Source organism: Chiloscyllium plagiosum, unplaced genomic scaffold, assembly GCF_037043375.1.
Source record: "Chiloscyllium plagiosum isolate Xiang-an unplaced genomic scaffold, Cpla_swu_hap1 HiC_scaffold_40, whole genome shotgun sequence".
NCBI lineage: Eukaryota > Metazoa > Chordata > Chondrichthyes > Orectolobiformes > Hemiscylliidae > Chiloscyllium > Chiloscyllium plagiosum.
In genome coordinates, this window is record NW_028270178.1 from 72,626,772 (window position 1) to 72,633,462 (window position 6,691).

Genomic DNA, 6,691 nt, shown 5'->3' on the forward strand with positions numbered 1-6,691 from the left:
AGCAGAGGGCTAAGTCTGATTTTCATCGTAAATTTTCAATTTCAGTTCTTAATGCACAGTTTCTTATGAATGGGGACAGCAGAAGACCGTTAACATTCCATTTCTAATATTTCCAGAAAATTCTACTCCGCTGATATCGCCTTGCCTTATCACACCTCAAGCCAGGAACCTGGATCAGTCGAGTTCCTTTCCACACATGGAGTTGCTTTTTCTAATTCATTGACTGCTGATATAATAGATTATTGGCCTTGAGAGTCAGCTGTAAATTAGGTTGAACTTTCTCAGCTTGACTTTCAACTGATCCTAAAAAAAATTATCACCTGCAGGTAAATGTATTGCATTGCTTCTTGTTTTGCTTATTTCTCCCCACCGACCATCCAAATTTCACGATAGTTCGACAAACGTGTTGAAACTGATTCGTATTGGAAGTTGGTGGATTTTTGTGTCTCGACATATAATTTAATCAATTAGATGACTGAGTCAGTCTTGAAATTACTTCGGATTCTTCACAGTTGAAAATTTACTTTCGATTGAATGCAAAGCTCAAGCTCCACGAAATCCAAATCCTGCAAAGGAATTCATGACTTTTAAAGGTATCTACGCTGTGAACAGGATGCGAATCTGCGCAGGGAGACCCCATTGGATTTCAAATCCAACGCCTTAACCTCTCGGCCATCACAGCTGTGACAAGATTATCAATTTTCATAGTAAAACAACTGAATTTATTTGTTGGAAGAACAAATTGTCAAGACCCAAAGATTTCGCCAAATCCTTTGCAGAGACCCAGACGAACGTTACCTTAGCAGATTGACAGGCTTTCACCGCAAACTAGATTCTGACACAGCTGAAGTTGTGGGAATGATTCTTCGTCGAATTATAGAGTCACGGAGGTACACCACACGAAGAGAGGATCATTGTCTCACTGCGTCCGATCGATTTTGACTCAATTGCTCATCATCTGGTGCCAAATTAGCTATGCTGTTGTGTTTTAATATTCATCGAAATATGGTATTAGAAAAATTGATGCTAAGTCCATAAACACTAGCTACATTCGTAAAAAAAATCGGAATTAGAAAGAATGCAGAACCAATTTACAGGAATGGATCCAGCAACTAATCCGTAAGTTCTGACATCAGGTAATGAACTTGTGAGTACAAGAGAGGAAGATTAACCGAAGATTTGGAACTTGAAATTTTCTTGACGGAATTATTTGCAAAGTTTTTGCGATTGTTCTAGAGTCATCAAGACGTTGAACAATACAACACTGAAATTGGCCCTTCTTTCCAACATGACCATGGTGGACAGATATCCTAAATTAATAGGTCCCATTTGCCAACATTTGGCTCACATCCCTCTAAATCTTGTTACTCATATATCCATCCAGATGCCATTCAATGTTACAGTTGTACCGGTCTCCACCAATTTCTCTGGCAACTCATTCTGGACACGTCTGAAATCCTTTTAAATCCTTATCCATTAATTTTAAACCGATGTTTTCTAAATGTTGACTTCCTCACCAGCCGGAAAACACCTTGACGAGTCAACCTATCCGTGTCCCTCATGATCTAATAAATAGCAACGATTTGACTTTATCATACTTGTGAGGAGGGAAATGTGTGGAGATTATTTGTCGAAGGTTTGAAGTAGAAAGTCTGATGTACAGATTTTTAGAAATGCATCTTGGAGAAGTTTTTAATAAGTCATTGAAGTCTAGTAGCAGTTGTATAGTTCTGTTGTGAAAGCTGCAGAAGGATTTCAGGGTACGAGAACGAAGCATTATTTCCAATGTATGGTAATCTCATTGAGAGTTGCAAAATATGTGAAGAGATAAACAGGGTGGTGCAATTAAATTTTGTTCACTCATTGGTGAATCTAGAAGCAGGAGAGGACAATTTTAAAATGAAGCATTGTGATTTATGACCAGGATGAGAACTATTGATTTTTGTCTTCGCCTTGAGAAGTCTCGCTGTTCAGCACTTCAGTGAGCCTTGGATATTTGGTCTTTGAATGCATCACTATCAGCTTGACCCACCGACACTTACTGCATCACTATAGACCTGACCTCACACTTACCGCCTTAATATCAGCGTGAATATCATCACTATCCATCTGGCGCCCTCACATTTTCTGCACCACTTTCACTTCGAGACCCTCAGTATGACTGCGTCACTATCAGCCTGACTGCCAAACACTTACTTTGTCACTATCAGTCACGCCCTTACACTTCCTATGTTACTATCAGGCTGGCTCCATCACACTTATTACGTAAGTATCAGACTGACGCCTCACATTTACCGTGTCACTACAACACTGCCTCCTCAAACTTACTATGTCACTATCTCCTTGATCCTCTCACATTTACTGCGCCTCAATCACACTGGTCACCTCACACCTACTGCTTCACTATGAGCGTCAACATTCACACTTACAGCGTCACTACCAGCCTGACTCACTCACACTTATCACTTGACAATCAGCATTACTCTCTCAAATTTATTTCATCATTACTAGGCTGAGGCACTCACACTGACAGCGTCACTAACAAACTGACCCCCTCATGCTTACTGCGTTGGTATCTCTATGGTCCCCTCAGAATTATTGCGTCACAACCACTCTGATCCCCTCATACTTAATGCGTCACTGTCCCTCTGGCACCCTCATACTTCCTGCATCACTCACTCCCTGACACATGCGCACCTACTGCATCCCTATCAGCCAAACCCCACTCACTAACGGCGTCACTCTCTCTCTAACCTGCTCACACCTTGACACTCTCTCACTTCGCGCATCAATATCAGCCGAACCCAGTCACGCTTACTGCATCACTACCAGCCTGATCCCTTCAAATGTACTGTGTCACTATCAGACTGACCCACTCATACTTACAGCATCACTATCACCTTGACCTAGTGCGTCCAGATCACCCTGAACCTTTCACTCTTCTTGCGTCACCTTCAGCCAGACCCTGCACACTATTACTCTGACCTCCTCATACTTGCTGCATCACTATAACTCTATCCCACTCACACCGTGTGAGTCACTATCACCCTGACAACGCATACTCACTGCACCACTATTATCCTGACTCCATCACAATTAGTATATCATTGTCAGCCTGACCCCTTACACTTACTGTGTCACTATGAACCTGTCCCCTCACATTTCCTGTGTCACTCTCAATCTGAGACCCTCAAAGTATCTGCGTCACTGTCACCCGGAACACGTCACACTTACCACATGGGTGTCTACCTGAAACCTCATACTTAATGCGTCACTATCATCCTGAGCGGCTCACACTTACTGCATCACTAGCACACCAACACTCTCACCTTTACTGCGTCACTATCGGCCTGACACCTCACACGTACTGCATCACTATTAGCCTGACCCGCTCACACGTTTTGCGTCACTACTAACCTGACCCCCTCACAAATGGTGTGTCACTATCAGCCTGAGCCCCTCCCTATCACGCTGACCAAGCTCACAATTACAGCATCACTATAAACCTGAACCCCTCACACTTTCTCTGTCATTATCACCCTGACCCTCTCACACGTAATGCGTCACTGTCACACTGAGACACTCACATTTTCTGCGTCGTTATCAGCCGGACCCGCCGGCACACAGCGTCACTATCAACCTGGCCCCTCACACTTGCATGCCTCAATATCAGCGAAAAACCCCTCACACTTACTGCAATACTGTCCATCTGCCATCCTCATACTTTCTACACCAGTTTCACCTTGACATCCTCATTTTTACTGCTTCACCATCAGCCTGACAGCCACACACATATTGCGTCAGTGACGCCCTCACACTTCCTATGTTAATATCACCCTCACTCCTAAAACCTACTGCGTCACTATCAGCCTGACTCCATCACACTTTTTGTGTCAGTATCAGACTGAAGCCTCACGCTTACCATGTTACTAAATCTCTGCCCCATCACACTGACTGCGTCACTATCAGCCTGACCCCTCAGACGTACTGCGTCACTATCACCCTGACCCACTCACACTTTTTGTATCAGTTTCAGTCTAACGCCTCGCACTTACTGTGTAACTAAAACTCTCCCCGTCACACTGACTGTGTCACTATCAGCCTGACCCCTTCATACTTACTGCGTCAATATCAGTCTGACCCCTCATACTTACTGCATCACTCTCACTCTGATCCTCTCTCATTTACTGCGTCACTCTCACTATGACCTCCTCACATTTACTGGATCACTATCACCCTGACCCACTCACACAGTCTTTGCCATTTTCACCTTGCCGGCCTTATTTTTACTGCGTCACCATCAGCCTAACCGCCACACACTTATGCGTCACTTTCAGTCAAGCCCTCACACTTCCCATGTTACTCTCACCCTGAATCCTTACATGTATTGTGTCACTATCAGTCTGACCCCTCACACTTACTGTGTCACTATCAGCCTGACTCCATCACATTTATTGTGTCAGTATCAGACTGACGCCTCACACTTATCTTGTCACTAAAACAATGCCCCGTCACATTGACTGTGTCACTATCAGCCTGACCCCCTCACACTTACTGCTTCACTATCGCAATGCTCCTCTCTCGCTTACGACGTCATTTACACCCTGACACCCCACACTTGCTGGGGCACTATCACGCTGAGGGCCTTACACTTAGTGTCATTGTCATCCTGACCCCTTACACTTACTGCGTCACTATCACACTGGTATCTCACACCCACTGTGTCACTATCATCCTGAACCGCTTACACCTATTGCGTCACTATCACTTTGACCCCAACACACTAACTGCATCAATATCAGCCTGACCATCTCACACATACTGCGCCACTACCTGGCTGACTCCCTCGCATATCATGCGTCACTATCAGACTTACCCACTCATGCTTACTGTGTCACTATCACCCTGACTCCCCACTCAAGATCATTGTGCTCTCATACACTTACAGCGTAACTATCATCTTGACAACGTCACACTTACTGCGTCAAGATCAGCATGATCCCCTCAAACTTAATGCGTCACTATCAGCTTCAACACTCACATTTACTGCGTCACTTCCACCACTACCCCTGCACACTTACTACATCCCTATCTGCCTTAGCCCCTCGCATTTACTTCATCACTATCAGCCTGAGACACTCACACTTACAGCTTTACTACAACCTGGCCCTGTGAATGCATCTACATCACTGTCACCCAGACCCCTTGCCCATACTGCATCACTATAAGCCTGGCCCCTCAAATGTTATGCGTCACTATCAAACTGACATCTTACACTCACTGCGTCACTATCACCCTGACCCCTCACAATTACTGCATCACGACAACCTGACCCCATGAAAGCATCTGCGTCACTGTCACCCTGACCCCATCACACTTGCCATTTCACCATCACAAAGACACATTCACACAGTCTGCTTCACTGTCATCCTAACACCTCACACTCACTGGATCACTACCATCCTCCCCCTCATACTGACCTGTCACTATCATCCAGAGCCGCTCACACTTATTGCGTTCCTATCACTCTGCTCCCAACACACTTACTGCGTCACTATTAGCCTGACACTCGGACACTTCCCGCATCACTATCAGCCTGACACCTCACAATTTCACCGTGTCTATCAGTCTGACTCCTCACATTTCCTGCATCACTATCACCCTGTCACTTAACACTTACTGGCCAGTATTAGCCTGACGCCCTCAATTTACTGCATCAATATCTGCCTGAACACTCACACTTACTCCGTCACCATCACGCTGACCCCCTCACACTCACTGCTTCATTATCACCCTGTCCCCTCTCACTTCCTGCGTTAGGATCACTCTGACTCATGGACACATACTGCATCACTATCAGCCTGACCCCTCACACATACTGTGACACTATCAGCCTGACCCCACCACATTTGCTGCGTCTCTATCAGCCTGATCCCCTCACACCTACTGCTTCTCTATCAGACTGACCCCTCACACTTACCGCATCCCTAACAGCCTGACACCTCACACTTACTGCGTCACTATTCCCCTAACACCTCACTTTTATTGGCCACTATCAGCCTGACGCTCTCAACTTACTGTGTCACTACCAGCCTGAACGCACACACTTACTCCCTCACTATCACCCTGACTGTCTCACACTCACTTCGTCAGTCTCTGCCTGACCCCATCACACTTACTGCGTCACTATCACCCTGTCCCCTCCCACTTTATGCGTCAGGATCTGCCTGACACAGTAATACTTACTGCATCACTATCAGCCTGATCACCTTCCAATTACTGCGTCACTATCAGCCTGACCATTCACTCTTACTGCGTCACTGTCACACTGACCCCTTACCCACGAAGTGTTTCACTATCACCTTGTCCACCTCACACTTCCTGAATCACTATCACTCTGACCCTCCTCACTGCGTCACCAACGGCCTGATCCACTCACACAGTCTGCGTCACTACCACGTTGACACCTCACCCTCATTGTGTCACTATCATCCTCACTCCATCACACTTATTGAGTCACTGTCTGCCTCATCCCCTGTAATGGAAAATTATCATTTATTGTGAAATCTGTGAAACCATGGTTGAAGCAAAGAATTATGGACCTAACTTTGGAAAAATACAGAAAAAATGTGAAGCTCAACCTAATTTACAGCTGACTCTCATGGCCAATAATCTATTATATCAGCAGTCA

General features: G+C 45.3%; 1 non-coding gene across 1 annotated transcript; it reads right to left on the reverse strand.

The window, feature by feature from the left end:
• Positions 1–600: 600 nt before the first annotated feature.
• trnas-uga (transfer RNA serine (anticodon UGA)) lies at positions 601–682 on the reverse strand. Its single transcript has one exon. It is a non-coding gene; the product is annotated as a tRNA-Ser (tRNA).
• Positions 683–6,691: the final 6,009 nt, after the last annotated feature.